General features: G+C 36.4%; 1 protein-coding gene and 1 non-coding gene across 2 annotated transcripts in view; one reads left to right on the top strand and one right to left on the bottom strand.

Moving 5' to 3' along the window:
* ROBO1 (roundabout guidance receptor 1) overlaps positions 1–23784 on the top strand; it is a 945902-nt gene that overhangs the window by 266847 nt on the left and 655271 nt on the right.
* Positions 10346–10453, bottom strand: LOC126026828 (U6 spliceosomal RNA). The gene has a single exon (XR_007502043.1). It is a non-coding gene; the product is annotated as a U6 spliceosomal RNA (small nuclear RNA).

Raw genomic sequence — 23784 nt, 5'->3', positions numbered from 1 at the left:
TACCCAGGGTCAAAAGAGGTAGTTCAGAGGTTAAGGCACTGTAACAATGACTAATTCCAGGTTTGAATCCTAGCATAGTAGATTCCTGAGCACCACAGATATGCACTACTGACTGTGAAAAATAAAACAAAACAAAACTATGGTGATAACCGTAATTTTACATTTTATTTGTGTTTTTGGAATAAAATCTATTATAGCTGCATGACTTACAAACAGTTTCATTTTATGTCAGCAACTGTGCAAAGTACTTTTATACTTTCATATTCCCACTAAATTATTCAATTCCCTTTCCTGGTCAGGAATTTGAGAACCACAGAATTAAGTAACTTTTGGAACATCAGACTTTAATCAGTTATTGTCAGGAATCAACGTGGATCACTGTTTCCAAAGCTTATGTTTTTTTTTTCTAAATTCTATCATATTTATAGGAAATATTTGATAGTCTAAGATTTGTCTCTGATGATGTGATCTAAGCTTCAGTATACCCAATAACATATGTTTATTGATTAAAAAAACAAAAATCTATTATTTCAAATTCTATATTAGTCATAATGCATAGTGCTGATTGTACCAAAAGAAACTTTTCTCTTTGTATTTCTGTATCTATAGACTCATTAGATACAATCCACTTAAATGTTATATACTTTTAATATAATGATTTAGATTGCAAAAATCTTATGCAACCATTAGTTTGTTATTATATTGATATATGAAAGTATTTTATTACTCATATTTTGGCAATAATATGTCCAGCAGCTAATCTTTATATTTAGAAAAGCTAAACATATACATTGCACAGATGCTCTTCACAGGCCATAGATTTCTCAATTAGGAAATTCCTTTAATAGTATAATTAAACTAGAAATTATTGTCCCATGTTTTTAAAAACTAATTTCTTGATAAGTAAATAATTTCTTAATAAAGAAATTTTATTTGTAATATTTCTTTTTAAAGCATCTTAAAAGTCTGTTTACATGCTTTTAACCCATTAAAAGAAATAAATGGATGTTTTCACTACTGGTAGAATTTAAGACTATTTGAGGAAAAGTGTTATTGATAAACTGGTATTGTGTTTCAAATGTTCAAAATGAGAAATTCTACTCCATGTTAAAGTAATATTTCATTACTACTTGCTAAAAAGAATGGTTCTGTTTTATCAAAGGGACCATAAAATAAAGAAATAGACAACATGGACTACTGAAAATTCTGATTCTTAAACCCTGCTTCCTGAGGGGAGGCACATTATCATTTATAATGTACATGATTCTTTGCAGTCTCACCAGGGTCAAAAACCTATTTTTTTTAAAAGAAACTTCAAATAAGTATAGGATAGGAGGGAGGAGGGGAGAATTTACCTTAAAACCAAAAGGCTTTTTGTTCGTGTGGTGCCAATCAATCATTAAACTGGCATGGCAATAGGTTACACTTGGTGATTAGTTTTCACAGGATCCTAAGAGAATTCTAATCATAAAAGGACCTAATATTCCTACCAAGAAATTACAAAGTCACTAGATGTTTTCAAATATATGTAAATCTCCATCAGAGAAATCTACAATATTAAATTTATTGAAAATAGATTTCTGAGCATTATTTTTCTCCATTTTACTAATAATTCTTACATAAATAATTTGCCATTCAGTTAAAAATTAAATTCTAAGACACTGGACTTTTGAGAATTCCTATAGGAAAAAAAAAACTATTTTCCTATGCTTTCCCAAGATCGTATCACTATAGTGATCTTCCTTGCTGGTTACATTCCATCACAATCTCATACATTACAGACTTACATTTCAAAAATAAGATGATGAAATTGCATCCTCGGCACACTGTTGATTAACAGGATATCCTAGCACTTGGTTTACTAGAATATTGTTAGCATTCTCCCTTCTAACAATATAGTAACAGGATCTGACCATATTTCAAAAGAAGTATGTCAGAATATTTAGAATCATTTCTTTATACAGTTTGGAAAAAATGGGATTTTGTTTACATGAAGCATCCATTTTTCATTTCTCTCTTCCCATGGGAGCTAACATAAATCAAAACAACTCAAATGTTTTTAATTTCAGTGTGAGATCAGCAGCTGTTCCCCAGAACTCCAGTTGCTGAGAAAGAAGGATTTTCCGATGCACAAGTCAGATAGACAATGCAACAAGATCTAGTTACATACCATGATACTTACTGTGCATATGCCCATTAGAGATCATAATAACAAAGAATTGTGTTTACTTAAACTCACAGTTTTGCAAAAGTCAAACAGTTATGTAATTGTCCCTATAGTGCTGTGAATAATGGTGGTAGAGAAATGTAATCAATTAGTGACAAGCTCCTTTGATGTACTCTATAGTGGGTTGACATAACAAATGACCCATTGAAGAATACTAGGGTAAATGAGACTGCTTAAAAGGAAATTGAGTTCAAGTGAATATTTCCAACAGTTTATTTTCAATGTTCTTTTAAAAAAATATAATTAGACTATCTGCTTAGGTTTTTAAAGGAAGGAGAAGTCAATTTGAGCTTTTCATGTAATCACAAATCACATCTATTATTTGCAAAATTTAAAAAATCAAAAGCAACTTGTTTTAGTAAAAGTAGAAGTGATAATTCAAATTCTGGATTGTGTGAGAAAATTAAATGCACCTTATGGATTAGGATAACAAGATATTTTTAGTTTTTCTGTGTATTTAAAAGCTAGTAAACTCTATTGCAAACAACTCTTTAAGTCATAGTGTCTAAATTTTAAAAACTAATGAAGACAACATACCTAAGAGTAAATGTAGTATTTTATAGTTTCAATGACTTTTGGAGTAGCTACAGAAAATAGGAAACTCTTAGAAACAAAAAGATTTAGGCAGATATAGCTCTGATTCAATATCAAGAATTCTATAAGCACTTAGAATTAGTTTTTGAACCCCATGTAGAGCCCCATGTCTGCTCTGATTTTCCCCATAAATCATAGTACTTTTTGTTTGTTTGTTTTTTTGGGCCAAACCCAGTGATGCTCAGGGGCTACTCCTGACTATGCACTCAGAAATCACTCCTGGCTCATGGGACCATATGGGACACCTGGGATCAAACCCAGGTCCATCCTGGGTCAGCCATGTGCAAGGCAAATGCCTGACCTCTGTGCTATCTATCGCCGCAGCTCCAACCCATAGTATTTTTAGGACTTCACATCCAAGTAAAATATTGACCTAGAAATAAACTTTTTTGCTTTAGTACATAGTAAATTCGATTCAGAGTGATATTTCAGTGAATAGGTAATTGCCTTGCATGAAATTCACCCTAATTTGTTCCCTGGCATCCATACAGTTTCCTGAATCCACCAGGAGTGACTAGTTAACGCTGAGCATAGCTATGTATAGTTCCAAAACAAGAACAAATAACAATTGTAAATCATCTGGTCCAAGAGATAGCTTGAAATATGGTACATGTGTTTAGATACAAGAATTTTGAATTTGATTTCGCATACCATGCAGGAGACTTTTTGTAACAAGAGAAAACTGAAGGTTATAGGTGCTGCTCCCCACACGTAAATAATATAAATATGTTTTCATTGAATATGACCAAAACTTCTATTCCTTTCCCTTTTTCAATTTTTCAGGGTTGATTGTTTGGAGACCATACCCAGTGGTGTTCAGGCTTTATTTCTTGTTCTGCACTCAGGGTAGGATTTGGTGTACAATCTGTGGTGCCAGGGATCAAACCAGTGAGGATGGCATGCATCAAAAATTTGGGATCAAAATATTTGTGTTGGCAGTGGTGTGGTGAAAAAGGAACTCTCATCTACTGCTGCCTGGTCCAAGGCCTATGGAAAATAGTATGGAGGGTTCTCAGTATTCTCAGGATTGAACTGCCATATGGCCCAGAAATCTAGCTTTTGGGTATCTGTCCTCAAAACAAACAACTCATCCAAAAGGATGTATGCACATCACTGTTCATCACAGCACTCAGTACAATAAATTAGAGTTGGAATCAACTGAGATTTCCAACAACAAACAAGTGTATGATGGAATACTACATAGCTGTAAAGAATGATGCCATAATGCAATTCACTTCAGCACAGTTGGAACTGGAAGATATTGTGTTAAATAAAGTAAACCAGAAGAAGAAGGATAAATACAAGATGATATTACTTATATGTGGTATTTAGAATAAGTGCATGAAGAAATGCAGTGGCTTAAATGGAGATGGTCCAGAATACACTAGATATATATACATTATATATAGAGGAGGAGGAAAGAAATTAAGTGGGAGAGGAAGAAGATACATATGAAATGACAGGATACAAGGTATTGAGAGGTTTCAGGTGCATTGGTGGTGTTAAGAAAGGGTAGAACTAAATATCCAAGCCAGAGATAACAACAGTGAAATCATGAGATCTAAATTTTAGCAATCAAACTTTAAAAAGGTGCCTGTTATGATGGCAGGCTTGAGCGATGGATTATTGGCATGGGATGGACTCTGGAACTATTGGTGGATGGAGGTTGAGACTGATGGTGTGATTGGTCTTGAAGCAGTGTATGTCAAAAACTGCACTATGACTAACTTTGTAGATCAAAATGTTTTAACTAAAACAATTCTTAAGAATATAACAATAAAATTAAATAAAGTTGATGTTTGATATTTTGATAGTTGCAAATAATAATTGTCTGATAATTAAGATTAAAGTAGTTCTGAAGATCTTTAGGATGATGAGGTATTATGAAGCATTTTTCTGGCAAGTCATTAATTTATTAAAACTAATTGGAGAAAACTTTTTATAATTGTTGCTTTTCAATAACCTAGGATATGTATACCCCCAAATTGTCTGAACTCATCAATATAATGTAATGTTAATTTAAAAGATCATGGTTTGAGACCTAAGTAACAGCACAGCCTTAGGGCAGTTGCCTTGCACGTGGCTGACCCAGGACAGGCCTCATTTCAATCCCTGGCATCCCAGGAATGATTTCTGAATGAATAGCCAGGAGTAACCCCTGAGCTTCACTGGTGTGGCCCAAACACACACACACACACACACACACACACACACACACACACACACACACACACACACACACACACACACACACATATCATGGTTTATTCATCCAACTCCGAATCAAAAAGATCACCTTTGCAAGCAAATGAAATTTTTTTTCTCCTTATAAATGATTGGTAACAGCGATTAGACTTATTTTTTTCTCTGTAGTAAACTCACTACAGGATATATGCAATTGTGGAATTTCTAATCAGTTTTTATCTGTAACAATCTTTCTGAGTATTCATGATAATTTGTCTAAAACTGATTATCACAACAAACATTTCAGGTATCAAAAATTTATTTACAACGTAAAATAATCCTGGCACTTTTCTAGGGACTAAAATTATGTGATTAAAAACTCGGCCTTTGAGATGTTGCAAAGTATATACTTTAAAAAAATATTCACTAAACTGATAAGACCACAAAATTTTGTTAAACAGGTACTAATAATGAGAGTCATAAAACAGTATAATCAAATAAACAAGATTATTGTAATCTTAGAGGCAAATTTGAGGGTTACTAAGCAAAAGAGGTTCAGTATGCTTGGCATATAGGTCCAAAAGATGTCTAAAACTGTCTAACAATACTTTGTATGCTGAAACCTTGCCCTACTAGTGACCTAAGCACCACCCTCTGATTTTCCCTTTCCACCACTTCCCCAGGAGATAATGGGCAAAGAGATTCAATTTGGTATAGGTTATTTTCAAATATCATATATAACATTGATGCAGGAGTAATGATGGCAGGTTGTTGTGTTTGTCCTTTGTTGTTAGGCTCTTCAATATAATCAACATTAAAATATCAAGAAATAGGGGCCAGCGAGGTGGCACTAGAGGTAAGGTGTCTGCCTTGCAAGCCCTAGCCAAGGAAGGACCGCAGTTCCATCCCCCAGCGTCCCACATGGTCCCCCATGCCAGGGGCAATTTCTGAGCACTTAGCCAGGAGTAACCCCTGAGCATCAAACGGGTGTGGCCCGAAAAACCAAAAAAAAAAAAAATCAAGAAATAATGATATTCAGAATCAGAGTTAGAAAATGGATGTTTATTGGGAGGTAAAATAAAAAAGCTTTCCAAGACTACTAGGTAGTGGGTTGGATACAGAGGGGACCACATATTCTAGCCGCCCTGGGGGTGAGGGAAGAGGAAATGGGAGGAAGGACAAAAACGGAGGTGTAGGGAGGACAATTTGGTGATGGGAATCCCCCCCTGATTTTATGTAAATATGTACCTAAAATGTTATTGTCAACAATATGTAAGACACTATGATCAAAATAAAAAAAATAAAAATAAAAAAAAATAAAATAAAAAAGCTTTCCAGCCAGAAACTTAATATAGGAGTATGTCTCAGTTTTCTTTGGGAGGTGTTAGGCCAAAACTGAGTCTTTGTGTTGCTTAAGTGATAAGAATGTTACAGACAATGCCAGAATTATACAAGATGCTCAGGCTGCTAACCCAAAGCCTTTTGGGTTATCTATTTAGCCAAGAGCATTTTGGGTGACCTATTGTCCCTTAGTCTTGATGAGCCTCAGGCCTGAGGCAAATTCTGTGATCTTGGAGGAATTGTTGACTTCCCATCCAGGAATTTTCAAGAATTTTAAAAATAGAAGATTAATGAAGTCAAAATGGGAGTACTCACAGCAACTGGCAAAGAGAAAGTGAGGCTTCCTCTTTCACAATGATTCAGTAACATAAAATGATGAATATTTCTAACCTGGGGAGGTCAAAGGGAAGCAAGAAGAAAAGATTGACAAGTATTGTCATGCAGAGTTCTTTTATTTTTAATTTGATACTAAGTGATGTTGAGAATTTGAACTGCCAGAAGGCTAGTGAGTTTTCATTTGTGGACAAAATTAGAAACAATAAGACTAATATATCAATATATTAAGGCCACACAATTTAGAAAATATAAGAATAGATCTGATTAGAATGCTCAATTTTAAATTTATATTTAAATCTCTTAGATGTTAGAGAGCTGAATCACATCAGATGCCAACTTTGGGAGAAAGATGTAGAGCTGGATCTGATGTTACTCTGAAAAGAAAGTAAGAAATATTTCTGAATAGAGACAGAAATGTAATGTTCTAGAAATAGAGGCATGAAATCAAAAGAATGTAAATTCTACCTGCCAATACTGAGAATCTAGGCATGTAGAAAATGAAGCACCCATTCTGTAAGGAGATTATGGGATTGTAGATTGTAAATTCTTGGAATGGTAGCTGCTTTTTTGTTAATGATAAGATTAAGATAACATTCTCAGAAAGCCAGGGGGTTTCTGTATGCAAATTTGTTCATGGTGGAGAAAGATTGAGGACAATATGGAAGAATCTCAAGATTGAATAAATATGCCTAGCCCTGAAGTAAACAGGTTTATGACAAAAGAGTAGTTTGAATAGTGAAAGAAAACTCTTCAGATGAATAGATCTGATGTGGAGGAAATCTGAGAGGAATTCAAACATATTAAAAATCAGGATTGAAGCAACATCTGTGTCCTTATAAAACTCTAAGTAAAACAGACACAAAGAAGTAAAACAAAGGAGCACAAAAGATAATGTCATGTTTTGATATTTTGTTTTAATTTTGGTACCACATTCTTTTGGTCCCTATGGTAAAAAAAAAATGGTCAGAGAGACCATTTTACTATTTAAACTGTATCTCTCCATGGATGGGAAGCTGTGAAAAACTATTTCTCAGTTATGTGAAAATGGCAGCCTGATTACTACAGTTCTTTTTTGTTAATAGGAAGCATTTTTGGCCAAATACAATGTTATTTGGTTATTTCATCATAAAACAAAGATCCAAGTTATTATAATGATAAATTTACTATAATCTATGGCTCTAGAATTTTCTGCTTGCAGTCATAGTAATTATTTCTTGCACAATGTTTTGGTTCTCCGTAAAACTTATATTTTATCCAGGAAAGCAACGGGAAAAAATAAGAGATAAATAAGGTAGCTCAACTGCTGGATATTATACACAGTATTTGTAAAATACACAGTTCAAATTGTAGTCCTTCTTTCCTTGGGTGGGAGGAGCTGTAACTGGGTCTGAATATGAAACCCAAGTCACTGAAAATATTGAAATGTATCACTTAAAGGAAATGTAAGAGTTATCATTATTTTAAGTCACTTTCACAAAAAAGAACTCTTCAGAACAAATCCTTTTTTAAACATCTGTCTCTTGTCTCTGTCACTGTCTCTGTCTCTCAGTCTGTCTTTGTTTCTGTCTCTCTGTCTCTTTCTCTCAAGCTCTCTCTGCTTTTCTCTTTATACTCTTATGTCAGTTATATTTTTTCAAGATTTTTATTATCTATAAAAATAATTTCATGTGTCAGTAAATAGTCCAGATATTTCTAACAACTCTCTTTCCTGAAATCTTCAGTTTCTTACCTTGGAGAAAATCACTGAGAATCAAAATATTTTTTAACTTGCATCCATACTAAATCACATGTTGTTATTAAATTACATTATCAAATGTCTTGTCCAAATGTAATGTTATTTGCAGAAGGGTAAAATGGCTGGAAAATCCTATTTTTTCTTGTTTAGCAAAGTTGTGTGCTAGACAAATAAAATAGTATAAATTCATTTTATTTGAGTTCTACACATGGCAAGAATTGTCAGAAGTGAATAGAAGTGGGAAAATGTGAGAACTTAAAAAGACAATAACAGGTGAGGAGAAATAAAATACCTCTGTTAATAATAGTAATATATATTAAAACAGTAGAGTGGGCAGCTGTAGAATGCGAAAGGATGCTGGTCCAATAACAGAGGGTTTTGAATGTAAGGAAAGATTGATTGTTCAACAGTGTTACTGCATCTGGCCTCCTTGAATTCAAACATTTCCGGATTGTTATTCAGGATTGCAGTGGAGAAAATTCTGTACTAAGGTTTGCAGTTAGGAAATCATAACCACAGAGCAACACACACACACACACACACACACACACACACACACACTCACACACACTCACACATCAAAGGAAAACTTAAATTTTATCTATTCTAAAACAATTATGCTGAATGCTGAGTTGCAGTGTTTTATTGTTTTACCTTGCTTAAAGTGTGGAATATGGTTTAAAATAGGAAGTCTTGTCTTTAAACTTAACATCAGGATTTATGATCCTCATCAAAGTATTTCATTCAAAAAAAATTAGGTCATGCAAAAGGATTTCCTCAGTTTCAGAAGTCGAATAATAATTGTAAATTATTACTATCAAGGGAATATGCTTTTAGGACATTCAAATATTTCTCTAGGAAAACGGTAGTGGCGTACTTTTAATATTATTATTATCAGGTGCATGGTACAAAACTGAGGAAGAAAAGATTATACACTTTCAATGGAAATTAGTGAAAAATCTTAAAAACAAGTTAAATTCATTCAATGCGTCATTGAGATGTAGCTAAATTTATGGTACGTAACATACACTTAACCAAAAAACAAACTTGGTGTTTGTTTTATGGTGAATTACAAAAATGTTTTAAATGCCCATACAAATTCAATTTAAATAAACAATAAGTATAAAATATCATGACCTATTAAAAACATAAATAATATCTTTATCGTGATGTGAAAGTTTCTATTTTGAGAATTACACTCCAACTTAACAATATAGAAATTATGTAGCAACATTATTATTACTATATTTAATTCATTTTACTTTAAATTCAGTGTACATAATGAAATAAAAAAGGCGGGAATAAAAATCAGTGTCAGGGCAGTAACAGGAGGGGAGTGATATGAAGACAGGAAACAGGATTATAAACCATAAACACTGTACCCAGATATGCTAATATGGATATTTGGAGGCATGACTCTCATGCTAGTTAGAGAAGAGGAACTATCCTGAAAGACAGGATTAAGAAGTTAGTTATTGTTTTTCATTTCCCCAGCACTTGAAGAACACACTTGTAAAAGCAAATGCTAATAACGAGGTAGAGTATTCTTCAGTGTGTTTGTGATAGCATTTTCAGTATCTTAATTGACTATATATGTATATATTTAGAAATAAAACGGGCTTTACATATTTTGGGGAATAAATTAATTCTTTGCCTGGTGCACCATCTGCAATTCTAACTACACAGGGAATAACCAAAGCAAGGAGATTGATTGGTTATGCTATCAGATTGAATGTCAGCATTATAGACATAAGACAGAAGATACATCTGTAAGAAAAAAAAACTACTATGTAGTTAAAAATATTCCCCAACCTACACTTGTTGTGTATATAATTATATTCAGATGTTCAACTAGTCTCTCATGCCTTCTCTTCAAAAAACAATAACTAAAAATTACTTTTATTGTTAGTCATTATTCAAAAAAATTTTTATATATGGAACGCTTCACGAATTTGCATGTCATCCTTGCGCAGGGGCCATGCTAATCTTCTCTGTGTCGATCCAATTTTGTTCAGAAAAACTTCTCATCCAAAATTATTCATTTGAAAGGAGATAAGATGGACAATGACATCTAGACATATGCTAACATAGTGGCGAAATAATTCACATTTTCAAGTGTCAGTCTCAATAGTCTTAACTGTTATAAATAATGTCTGCTTACTTCTTTCAATAATTTGGAATATTAAGTTATATTAACAGATTCCTTGGGATTCTAGGCCATATATGTGTTAGGGTTATTCAGAGACACAAAGCTGTAATGGTCTTTACAAAATATGACCCAATTTCCTGTATCATCTCCCTTAGGATGAATTTCACAAAATATCTGCAGAACTAAGGAAAATGCCTGGGCTTAATACGTCTCCTTGGTCTTGTTTCTTGTTTTATTACACATCTTCCCAGGATGATCCCATGATGGAAACTATTTTTGTGCCTCTGGGTGCCAGACAAGACATGGCCATCACAGAGTAGATAACATTCTTTCTATTGCTAATTTTAGGCACAGATTGAGTATATGGTTAAAATAGGACAATAGTATTCAGCTTAAAAGATTAATTCTATGTGAAGTAACTCTACAGTCTTTGACCTCTTCATTACTGCTTTGGGAAATTACAATTAGATACAGGTGCTGGCAATGTGTTAAGAAAAACACTACAGAGATTGGTTTGCTTTGCACAATTTCATGTTTTCCATAACGGCTATAGGATTTAAATCATGTGAATGTGAGATTTAATAAGTTCCATCCCCTTTTCTTTTTTGATAGCTAAAATATTACCTTTAAATAATTATAATCAGTTAGGCAGACCTAGGCTTTAAATGAATATTTTTGATTAACACATTAGCTTATAAATTACTAGTAATATTAAAACATAATTTTTCATATGTTCCATTATTCATCGGTACCTAATAAAATAATATTTTTGGGAATTAAATCAACCAGTGAAACTCATTTCATATATAAAAACAGAGAAAATATTATTTAATTGGCAATAACATGAAACAAATTTGCGTGAAAAATATGTTAATAAATTTTTTTAAGTTTTTCACAATCTAAATGTTTTGAGTAATTAGTTTTACAGGTATTTTCATTTCCTTTATTCATAGTTTCACATTTATCACCTATCTTAGTATAGATTTATGAATTTGGAAAATTAATTTCTAGTTATATTATTATATTTTTTCACAGACACATCAAATATAAATTTTTTTCTAGACATAGTTAAAGTATGTCCTAGATTTATAATTTTACACTTAACTCAGTACTATTTTTTTTTTTTTTTGCTATCACTTATTTTATTTTATTTTTTTTTTTTTTGCATAATTTTTTTTTTATTTAAACACCTTGATTACATACATGATTGGGTTTGGGTTTCAGTCATAAAAGGAACACCACCCATCACCAGTGCAACATTCCCATCACCCAAGTCCCAAATCTCCCTCCTCCCCACCCAACCCCCGCCTGTACCCTAAACAGGCTCTACATTTCCCTCATACATTCTCAATATTAGGACAGTTCAAAATGTAGTTATTTCTCTAACTAAACTCATCACTCTTTGTGGTGAGCTTCCTGAGGTGAGCTGGAACTTCCAGCTCTTTTCTCTTTTGTGTCTGAAAATTATTATTACCAGGGTGTCTTTCATTTTTCTTAAAACCCATAGATGAGTGAGACCATTCTGCGTTTTTCTCTCTCTCTCTGACTTATTTCACTCAGCATAATAGATTCCATGTACATCCATGTATAGGAAAATTTCATGACTTCATCTCTCCTGACAGCTGCATAATATTCCATTGTGTATATGTACCACAGTTTCTTTAGCCATTCGTCTGTTGAAGGGCATCTTGGTTGTTTCCAGAGTCTTGCTATGGTAAATAGAGCTGCAATGAATATAGGTGTAAGGAAGGGGTTTTTGTATTGCATTTTTGTGTTCCTAGGGTATATTCCTAGGAGTGGTATAGCTGGATCGTATGGGAGCTCGATTTCCAGTTTTTGGAGGAATCTCCATATCGCTTTCCATAAAGGTTGAACTAGACAGCATTCCCACCAGCAGTGGATAAGAGTTCCTTTCTCTCCACATCCCCGCCAACACTGTTTATTCTCATTCTTTGTGATGTGTGCCATTCTCTGGGGTGTGAGGTGGTATCTCATCGTTGTTTTGATTTGCATCTCCCTGATGATTAGTGATGTGGAACATTTTTTCATGTGTCTTTTGGCCATGCGTATTTCTTCTTTGTCAAAGTGTCTGTTCATTTCTTCTCCCCATTTTTTGATGGGGTTAGATGTTTTTTTCTTGTAAAGTTCTGTCAGTGCCTTGTATATTTTGGAGATTAGCCCCTTATCTGATGGGTATTGGGTGAATAGTTTCTCCCACTCAGTGGGTGGCTCTTGTATCCTGGGCACTATTTCCTTTGAGGTGCAGAAGCTTCTCAGCTTAATATATTCCCATCTGTTAATCTCTGCTTTCACTTGCTTGGAGAGTGCAGTTTCCTCCTTGAAGATGCCTGTAATGTCCTGGAGTGTTTTGCCTATGTGCTGTTCTATATATCTTATGGTTTGGGGGCTGATATCGAGGTCTTTAATCCATTTGGATTTTACCTTTGTACATGATGTTAGCTGGGGGTCTAAGTTTAATTTTTTGCAAGTGGCTATCCAATTGTGCCAACACCACTTGTTGAAGAGGCTTTCCCTGCTCCATTTAGGATTTCCTGCTCCTTTATCAAAAATTAGATGGTTGTATGTCTGGGGAACATTTTCTGAGTATTCAAGCCTATTCCACTGATCTGAGGACCTATCCTTATTCCAATACCATGCTGTTTTGATAACTGTTGCTTTGTAGTACAGTTTAAAGTTGGGAAAAGTAATTCCTCCCATATTCTTTTTCCCAATGATTGCTTTAGCTATTCGAGGGTGTTTATTGTTCCAAATGAATTTCAAAAGTGTCTGATCCACTTCTTTGAAGAATGTCATGGGTATCTTTAGAGGGATGGCATTAAATCTGTATAATGCCTTGGGGAGTATTGACATTTTGATGATGTTAATCCTGCCAATCCATGAGCAGGGTATGTGTTTCCATTTCCGTGTGTCCTCTCTTATTTCTTGGAGCAGAGTTTTATAGTTTTCTTTGTATAGGTCCTTCACATATTTAGTCAAGTTGATTCCAAGATATTTGAGTTTGTGTGGTACTATTGTGAATGGGGTTGTTTTCTTAATGTCCATTTCATCCTTATTACTATTGGTATATAGAAAGGCCATTGATTTTTGTGTGTTAATTTTATAGCCTGCCACCTTGCTATATGATTCTATTGTTTCTAGAAGCTTTTTGATAGAGTCTTTAGGGTTTTCTAAGTAGAGTATCATGTCATCTGCAAACAGTGAGAGCTTGACTTCTTCCTTTCCTATCTGGATTCCCTTGATATCCTTTTCTTGCCTAATCGCTATAGCAAGTACTTCCAGTGCTATGTTGAATAGGAGTGGTGAGAGAGGACAGCCTTGTCTTGTGCCAGAATTTAGAGGGAAGGCTTTCAGTTTTTCTCCATTGAGGATAATATTTGCCACTGGCTTGTGGTAGATGGCCTTCACTATATTGAGAAAGGTTCCCTCCATTCCCATCTTGCTGAGAGTTTTGATCAAGAATGGGTGTTGGACCTTATCAAATGCTTTCTCTGCATCTATTGATATGATCATGTGGTTTTTATTTTTCTTGTTATTGATGTTGTGTATGATGTTGATAGATTTACGGATGTTAAACCAGCCTTGCATTCCTGGGATGAAACCTACTTGATCGTAGTGGATGATCTTCTTAACGAGGCATTGAATCCTATTTGCCAGGATTTTGTTGAGGATCTTTGCATCTGCATTCATCAGTGATATTGGTCTGTAATTTTCTTTTTTGGTAGCGTCTCTGTCTGGTTTAGGTATCAAGGTGATGTTGGCTTCATAAAAGCTATTTGGAAGTGTTTCTGTTTGTTCAATTTCATGAAAGAGTCTTGCCAAGATTGGCAGTAGTTCCTCTTGGAAAGTTTGATAGAATTCATTAGTGAATCCATCTGGACCTGGGCTTTTGTTTTTCGGCAGACATTTGATTACTGTTTTAATTTCATCAATGGTGATGGGGGTGTTTAGATATGCTACATCCTCTTCCTTCAACCGTGGAAGATTATAAGAGTCCAAGAATTTATCCATTTCTTCCAGGTTCACATTTTTAGTGGCGTAGAGTTTTTCAAAGTAGTTTCTGATTACCCTTTGAATCTCTGTCATATCAGTAGTGATCTCTCCTTTTTCATTCCTGATACGAGTTATCAAGTTTCTCTCTCTCTCTTTCTTTGTTAGGTTTGCCAGTGGTCTATCAATCTTGTTTATTTTTTCAAAGAACCAACTTTTGCTTTCGTTGATCTTTCGAATTGTTTTTTGAGTTTCCACTTCGTTGATTTCTGCTCTCAACTTTGTTATTTCCTTCTGTCTTCCTATTCTTGGGTCCTTTTGTTGAGCATTTTCTAGTTCCATTAGCTGTGTCATTAAGCTACTCAGGTAAGCTCCTTCTTCCTTCCTGATGTGTGCTTGCAAAGCTATAAATTTTCCTCTCAGTACTGCTTTTGCTGTGTCCCATAAGTTCTGAGAGTTTGTGTCTTTATTGTCATTTGTTTCCAGGAACCTTTTTATTTCCTCCTTGATTTCATCTCGGACCCACTGGTTATTGAGCATGAGGCTGTTTAACTTCCAGGTGTTAAAGTGTTTCTTCTGAGTCCCTTTGGAGTTCACAAATAATTTCAGAGCCTTGTGGTCAGCGAAGGTAGTTTGCAAAATTTCTATCCTCTTGATCTTATGGAGGTATGTTTTATGTGCCAGCATGTAGTCTATCCTGGAGAATGTCCCATGTACATTGGAGAAGAATGTGTATCCAGGTTTCTGGGGATGGAGTGTCCTATATATATCCACTAGGCCTCTTTCTTCCATTTCTCTCCTCAGGTCTAGTATATTCTTGTTGGGTTTCAGTCTGGTTGACCTGTCCAGTGTTGACAAAGCCGTGTTAAGGTCCCCCACAATTATTGTGTTGTTGTTGATATTATTTTTCAGATTTGTCAACAGTTGTATTAAATATTTTGCTGGCCCCTCATTCGGTGCATATATGTTTAGGAGAGTGAATTCTTCCTGCTCTACGTACCCCTTGATTAATATAAAATGTCCGTCTTTGTCCCTTACAACCTTCCTGAGTATAAAGTTTGCATTATCTGATATTAGTATGGCCACTCCAGCTTTTTTATGGGTGTTGTTTGCTTGGATAACTTTTCTCCAGCCTTTTATTTTGAGTCTATGTTTGTTCTGACTATTCAGGTGCGTTTCTTGTAGGCAGCAGAAGGTTGGATTGAGTTTTTTGATCCATTTAGCCACTCTGTGTCTCTTAACTGGTGCATTTAGTCCATTGACGTTGAGAGAAAGAATTGTCCTGGGATTTAACGCCATCTTTATTTCAAAATTTGGTGTGTCTTTTGGGTAGTCTTGTCTTAGATTAGGTCTTTCAGTTTTTCTCTTAAGACTGGTTTTGTGTCTGTGAAGTTTCTGAGCTGTTTTTTGTCTGTGAAACCATGTATTCTTCCATCAAACCGGAAAGTGAGTTTTGCTGGGTATAGTATTCTGGGTGAAGCATTCATTTCATTCAGTCTTGTCACAATATCCCACCATTGCTTTCTGGCATTGAGCGTTTCTGGTGACAGGTCTGCTGTAAATCTCAGGGAAGCTTGCTTGAACATGATTTCCCCTTTTGATCTTGCTGTTTTCAGAATTCTGTCTCTATCTGTGGGATTTGTCATTGTGACTAGGATGTGTCTTGGGGTGGTTTTTCTGGGGTCTCTTTTGGTTGGTACTCTTCGGGCATGCAGGATTTGATCACATATATTCTTTAGCTCTGGAAGTTTCTCTTTAATGATGTTCTTGACCATTGATTCTTCCTGGAAATTTTCTTCCTGGGTCGCTGGGACTCCAATGATTCTTAAGTTGTTTCTGTTGATCTTATCATAGACTTCTATTTTCGTCTGTTCCCATTCCTTGACTAATTTTTCCATTGTCTGCTCATTTGCTTTAAGTTTTTTGTCCAATCTCTCCTGCTGTATGGAATTGTTATGTATCTCATCTTCCACAGCACCAAGTCTATTCTCAGCTTCTGATACCCTGTCCCAGAGCTTATCCATTTTGTCATTCACTTCGTTTACTGACTTTTTCAGTCCTGTTAGTTGACATGTTATTTCAGTTTGGAGTTTTGTCATTTCTGCCTTCATATTTTCTTGGTTCTTATTAGTGTTCTGTTCAACTCGATCCATGGTTTCTTGGAGTCTGTTGAGCACCTTCCATATTGCTAGTCTAAAGTCCTTATCGGAGAGGTTGATTAGTTGTTCAGTCATTATCTGGTCCTCAGAATTGTCATCTTCATTCTCTATGTCTGATGCTGGCCTGCGTTGTTTCCCCATTGTCACACTTGTATTGTGGGTTTTCCTACGTGTTGTGGTGGTATTCATTGTCTATATGATGTAGGCAGCACACTCCTCTGGCTCCTCCCTTTCTGGATGGGCTGACTTGCCTCTAAGGGAGGGGAGTCCTCCGTGGATGAAGCCTCACACTGGGTCAAATCTTAGGCCCGAGCATGCAACAGAGAAGACAGTCCAGAGAGAAATGTTTGCTTCTGTGATATAGCGCCGTTCTTAGTGTGATTTTTTCCTTCTTGTTGCAATGGAGTTCTTTCCTTAGAAAGAGTGCACGGCCGCGTAGCGAAGCGGAGCGGCCGTGCTCCTCTGAGCCTCTTTTTGCCCCACTCGCAAGAGTTTCACGCAAGAGGACAGTAGACAGACATAGACAGGTCACACTCACAGTCTTTCGCAGCTGAGCCCCACTGGGCCGGTGTACTTTCGCGGATTTTCCCCGCCTGGTGTCACACACAGGGAGCCAGCTTTTGCAAAGGATAGCCGGTTTTTATGCTCTGAAGTCCCTCCCTGAAAATGGCGTCTGGGCGAGCGAGGTTTCTGGAGGCTCTTTTTGCCCCACTCGCAAGAGTTTCACGCAAGAGGACAGTAGACAGACATAGACAGGTCACACTCACAGTCTTTCACAGCTGAGCCCCACTGGGCCGGTGTACTTTCGCGGATTTTCCCCGCCTGGTGTCACACACAGGGAGCCAGCTTTTGCAAAGGATAGCCGGTTTTTATGCTCTGAAGTCCCTCCCTGAAAATGGCGTCTGGGCGAGCGAGGTTTCTGGAGGCTCTTTTGCCCCACTCGCAAGAGTTTCACGCAAGAGGACAGTAGACAGACATAGACAGGTCACACTCACAGTCTTTCACAGCTGAGCCCCACTGGGCCGGTGTACTTTCGCGGATTTTCCCCGCCTGGTGTCACACACAGGGAGCCAGCTTTTGCAAAGGATAGCCGGTTTTTATGCTCTGAAGTCCCTCCCTGAAAATGGCGTCTGGGCGAGCGAGGTTTCTGGAGGCTCTTTTTGCCCCCACTCGCAAGAGTTTCACGCAAGAGGACAGTAGACAGACATAGACAGGTCACACTCACAGTCTTTCACAGCTGAGCCCCACTGGGCCGGTGTACTTTCGCGGATTTTCCCCGCCTGGTGTCACACACAGGGAGCCAGCTTTTGCAAAGGATAGCCGGTTTTTAGTACTATTTTTTTTAGTGAAACAAATAGTTTTTATTGAAACTTACTTAGATGTGAGGGGAAAGAAAAAGAAAATATGTGCTTAAGAGAGAACACGGGCTTCTCCAGAATGAAAAAGCAGATAAGAGAGGTAAAAACAGGGGACGGCGCGATAGCAGCAGTAGAGAATTTGCCTTGCATGCAGCCGATCCAGGACAGACCTTGGTTCAATCCCAAGCATCTCATACGGTCCCACAAGCCAGGAACAATTTCTAAAGGCATAGCCAGAAGTAACCACTGAACTTCATGGTGTGGCCCAAAAGAAGCGGACAAAGAAAGAAAAGAAAGAAGGAAGGAAGGAAGGAAGGAAGGAAGGAAGGAAGGAAGGAAGGAAGGAAGGAAGGAAGGAAGGAAGGAAGGAGGGAGGGAAGGAGGGAAGGAAGGAAGGAAGGAAGGAAGGAGGGAAGGAAGGAGGGAAGGAAGGAGGGAGGGAAGGAGGGAGGGAAGGAAGGAAGGAGGGAAGGAGGGAAGGAAGGAAGGAGGGAAGGAGGGAAGGAGGGAAGGAAGGAAGTAGGGAAGGAGGGAAGGAAGGAAGGAGGGAAAGGAGGGAAGGAAGGAAGGAGGAGGGAAGGAGGGAAGGAAGGAGGGAAGGAAGGAGGGAAGGAAGGAAGGAAGGAGGGAAGGAAGGAAGGAAGGAGGGAAGGAGGGAAGGAAGGAAGGAGGGAAGGACGTAGGAAAGGAGGGAAGGAAGGAAGGAGGGAAGGAAGTAGGGAAGGAAGGAAGGAAGGAGGGAAGGAGGGAAGGAAGGAAGGAAGGAGGGAAGGAGGGAAGGAACGAAGGAGGGAAGGAGGGAAGGAAGGAGGGAAGGAGGGAAGGAAGGAAGGAGGGAAGGAGGGAAGGAAGGAGGGAAGGAGGGAAGGAGGGAAGGAAGGAAGGAGGGAAGGAGGGAAGGAAGGAGGGAAGGAGGGAAGGAAGGAAGGAAGGAGGAAGGAAGGAGGGAAGGAAGGAAGGAGGAAAGGAGGGAAGAAGGGAAGGAAGGAGGGAAGGAGGAAAGGAGGAAGGGAAGGAAGGAGGGAGGAAGAAAGGAAGGAGGGAGGGAGGGAGGAGGAGAGGGAGAAAGGAAGGAAGGAGGGAAGGAAAAGAGGGAGGGAGGAAGGAAGGAGGGAAGGAAGGAAGGAGGGAAGGAGGAAAGAGAGAAAGAGAGAAAGAGAAAAAAGAAAACAAAAAGTGAGGAGTAGAAACAAGCAGTAAGGTATGTATTTAGGGAAAACACAGGATTGAAGAGCAAGCCTACCTAGATATTATTTTTATCAATAATTTTTATTTTGACCAACGTGGATTACAAATTATTCACAGTATTATTTTAGGTACATAGTGACATTGAATCAGGGTATTCCCACCACCATAGTACACATTAATTTTTTTAATTTTTCTTTTTTGTTGCTTGTTTTTTTTTTTTTTCCTATTCTTTGCCTTTGTTTCCCCCTGTGCTTTGATTTATCTTGATTTCAGGACCGTGGTTAGCGTTTGGTTGTTGTTTGTTGTCTTTATTGCTGTGGTGCTTTTCAGGTTTTAAATTCTGTCATCTCCAACTGATGTAAATCCGTATTAGGAAAAAAAATATCTATATTATAAATTTGGTAGTTTTAACCTTTAGTATGCCATATAACTTTATTAAGAAAGTATTATCTGAAATAGCTACTCAAAAGTCCAATTAAAATTACATATATTAAATATATTGACTATAATTCTCCTTGGCATATTAAAATATTTCAACCATAAAGCATATTCAGAAAAGCTAGTTGGTTAATTTTTTTTTAGTTTGTTATATTTTATCTGCTTTCTCTACTATTACTAGTTCTTGAAAGAAAATAGCCTGGGTTTTTCTATTTGCTTAATGTGTGCGCAATGTATCTTAAATGTATAATATGGGGCCGGTGAGGTGGCGCTAGATAAGGCGTCTGCCTTGCAAGCGCTAGCCAAGGAAGGACCTCGGTTCGATCCCCAGGCATCCCATATGGTCCCCCCAAGCCAGGGGCAATTTCTGAATGCTTAGCCAGGAGTAACCCCTGAGCATCAAATGGGTGTGGCCCAAAAACCAAAAAAAAAAGTATGTTAACATATGTATATAGAATCTTTAGGTACTATAGTCACACAATTATAATCACAGCTCTCAGAAATATCTCATTTACCAATAACTGTGTACAATATATATATTCTATATAGCCCAAGGTGTCCATCTTTGATTTTGCATGCTATAATTTCCCTTGACATGCTTTTAATACTTTTCTTCCACTTTCCCTAGTACATTTTAAGATTTTCATCTTATCAGATGAGCTAAGATAATCTTTTATATATATTTTGCAGGAGACACAGCTGGCAAAGCTCAGGGATTACTCCCACTTCTATCCTCAGGGATCACTTCTTGTTGTTCAGGGTATCATATAGAGTGTGAGAATCAAACCCAAATTGGTCTTGTGCAAAGCAAACACACTACCTCAGGCTCCTAAGTGAATTATTTTTCAATGTTGATATATTTGTCTCTTTGAAAATTAGTCCTCAGTGCCAGAGAAATAGTATAGGGAGTAAGGCATTTGCCTTGCATCTTGCTATCACCAGTTTGATCCTCACCACCAAATATATTTCTTGAAGCATTCTCAGTATTCACACCTAAATACAGAATCAGAAGTAGCCCCTAAATAGTATGGCCCTAAACAACTCCCCAAACAAATAACTGGATATTTTTAAATAAATAAATAAATTTATTTTCTCTTAATTGATGACGATCCCAATTACAAGAGTTTGCAAGCCTGTACATTTGCTTATTATTGTATATTTGATATATTTCATAAAAAAGAATTTTGTGGGGCTGGAGAGATAGCATGGAAGTAAGGCATTTGCCTTTCATGCAGGTCATCGGTTCAAATCCCGGCATCCCATGTGGTCCCCTGTGCCTGCCAGGAGCCAATTCTGAGCATGGAGTCAGGAGTGTCCCCTGAGCACTGCTGGGTTTGACACAAAAACCAAAAAAAATTAAAAAAAATAAAAAGAATTTTGCTTGAGAATTTATTCTTGATCCAAATATAAAATATATTAGAATTTAATATAAGTTTTAAAATGTATTGGCTTTTAAGTTTTAGCTAATATATTTTAATTATTCATTTAGCATATCTGGTAGTGATCAGCTTTTACTCCTGGCTCTGAGCTTAGAAATCACTACTGGCCACCTCACAGGATCATATAGGGTACCAAGTTTTGAACCAGGGTCAATGGTGTTCAAGGCAAGTGCACTAATGACTGTTTTATCTCTCCAACCCACAAAATATAAATTTTCTTGTAATATAATTGCTTGTGTATGCTTATTAGATATAGCCCTCCCCCCAATGCCCTTTTACCCAAGCTTTCTTTTGAGATGTTAATCCAACTTGGATAATCAGACCTGCCCACACCTGAGATGCGGTGGACTGTTTTAAATAAAGAATAAAAAGCCTGGCTGTGGGGAGGTGGAAGAAGCATTAAGAGGCTTAGGAGAGAAAAACTTGAGTGAGGAAATGCACGTGACAGACAGGGCGATGGAATAAAAGCAAGCTTACTCCAATAAAACTTTAACTGACTGCTTGTGACCTTTCTTCATCAAACTCATCTGGGGGTCAGAAACATGGTGCTTGGGACGGTCTCAACACAACATGTGGATCTTTATATTTTTATTCTACAATTAGAATTTGTATAGCATCGTTTAGTTATTCATCAATCCAAAAATCATTTTCTTGCCTCATTCTGTCCTAGATAGGCAGTTAGATGCATGTACAAAATTGCTGGTGGCTCAAACTGGCTTAAGTAGAAATCATCAATTGATAGCTTTGTAGTTGAAAGAGTGTGGAGAGCAGATGTGAACTAAAGGATGGAGAACTTTATCATATAAAGTATTTCAAATCACTATTCTGAATAAAAATATAACTTGTTTATTTGTTTAGGCTCACAATTACTTGAATTCAGGATTTACTTCTAGCTCAATAACCAGTGATCATCTGATTATTGGCCTGTTGAGCTTAGAGGACTATATGATAGTCTGGGACCAAACCCAGATCAACTGCATGCATATCAAGCATAGTATCCACTTATCTTTCCTATCCTTTGCCTGAATTTTAATGGTGTTATCTAAGTTTTAAACTGCCATTCCTGAGCCACTACATTATTACTCTTCTTTACTTACTTACATATTTTTAATTTTTATACTTCCCTTAATGGTAAAAACTAAAAAGGTTACAAAAATTACTCTTTTTTCCAAACTTACAAATTAAAAATCTGACATTTTTGTTGTTGTTTGTTGTTTTTGTTACTCCTGGCTCTGCACTCAGAAATCACTCCTAGCAGGCTCAGAGTACCATATGAGGTGCTGGGTATTAAACCCACATGCAAAGTAAATAAATCCTTTACCACTGTGCTATCTCTCCAGCCCCAAAAATCTAACTTTTTTTTATTACTTAAACCGCTGTAAGTTTTTCTATAGCTAAATAAAAAACACTTTCTTTATTACTTTTTAATCCCATGAAATCATGTATGTATGTGTGCATTTGTGTACTCACACTCGTGAAAATTTTGAGTTTCTTAATTTATCTAAATTCATCATAGACATCAGTAATGTTGGTGTGTTACTTCCCATATTCTAATGAGATGACTGTTAACCTACAAAGGAGCAAAATATACATTAATTTATCTCTTATGTTAATGATGTTTTTGCAGCATTAAATACTCTATATCCTGATGATTTTGGGTTTTTTGAAAATAACCTTCAGTGAAAATTAGTTATAAATATCTGATTTTTTATAAAGCAATTTGGAGGCATTTTGTTTGTTTCACTTAAAAAGAAACCTCTAGGCACCTTCAAGTGTTAATGCTCTGAAATATTCACAAAGTGCCATTAGATATAGAATATATAGAGTTTGAGGGGGAGAAATGGCTTTTCACTCTGTGTTTAGAGAAATTGTTTTGATCTTGAGTCTTTTTGCCAGAGTAAACACATCTGCAGCTCATATTCCAAAGTATTTAGGAGAAGAACAGTCTCAAATTTTGTTAAAATACAGTGCTAATTACATGTTTAGCTTCCTTGTATTCCTCTGAGATTTCACAGACACATTTTTAATTTTTGGCACAATCTTAAAGCTCACTTTTAATAAACTAAACAGGTACAAAAAAAAGAACCATAATACATGCATAAAGAACCAGTCCTTTTGAGTCACCAGTGATCTTGAGGCTGTTGAATTATTGACCTTTAACTGTATTAACATAATCATTCAAATAAAATTAATAGCTAGATAATACATATTTTCCATTTTTATGATTTGTTTTAAAATTTTATTTAAACACTGTGATTTACAAAATTATTCATGATACAGTTGTTTTAGGCATCCAATGATCCAAGGCCAATCAGCATCAGTGTGACCTTCTCATCTGTATTGTTCATAGTTTTGCACCCACATCCAACACTGTCACCTTGTTAGACACAAAAGTATTTATTTTATATGTTTTGCAAAAACAAAATGGTGGGATTATCAAAAATAGTTCAATAAAAAGAAGTCTTTGAGATTTGTGATATCACACAATGGAATATTTAAAGTCATTAATTAAGGTAATACTGAGTAATTTATTGATAGTTGAGCCTACTGTGTTATTTATTTTTGCTTATTGGAGTTAGTTGGTGACAATGATGCATTTCTGTCTAATTTGCTGTGCGCCTATTATGG

This window comes from Suncus etruscus, chromosome 13, assembly GCF_024139225.1.
Source record: "Suncus etruscus isolate mSunEtr1 chromosome 13, mSunEtr1.pri.cur, whole genome shotgun sequence".
NCBI lineage: Eukaryota > Metazoa > Chordata > Mammalia > Eulipotyphla > Soricidae > Suncus > Suncus etruscus.
Note: the sequence above shows the minus strand (reverse complement) of the source record. Positions and strands in the feature narration are given on the sequence as shown.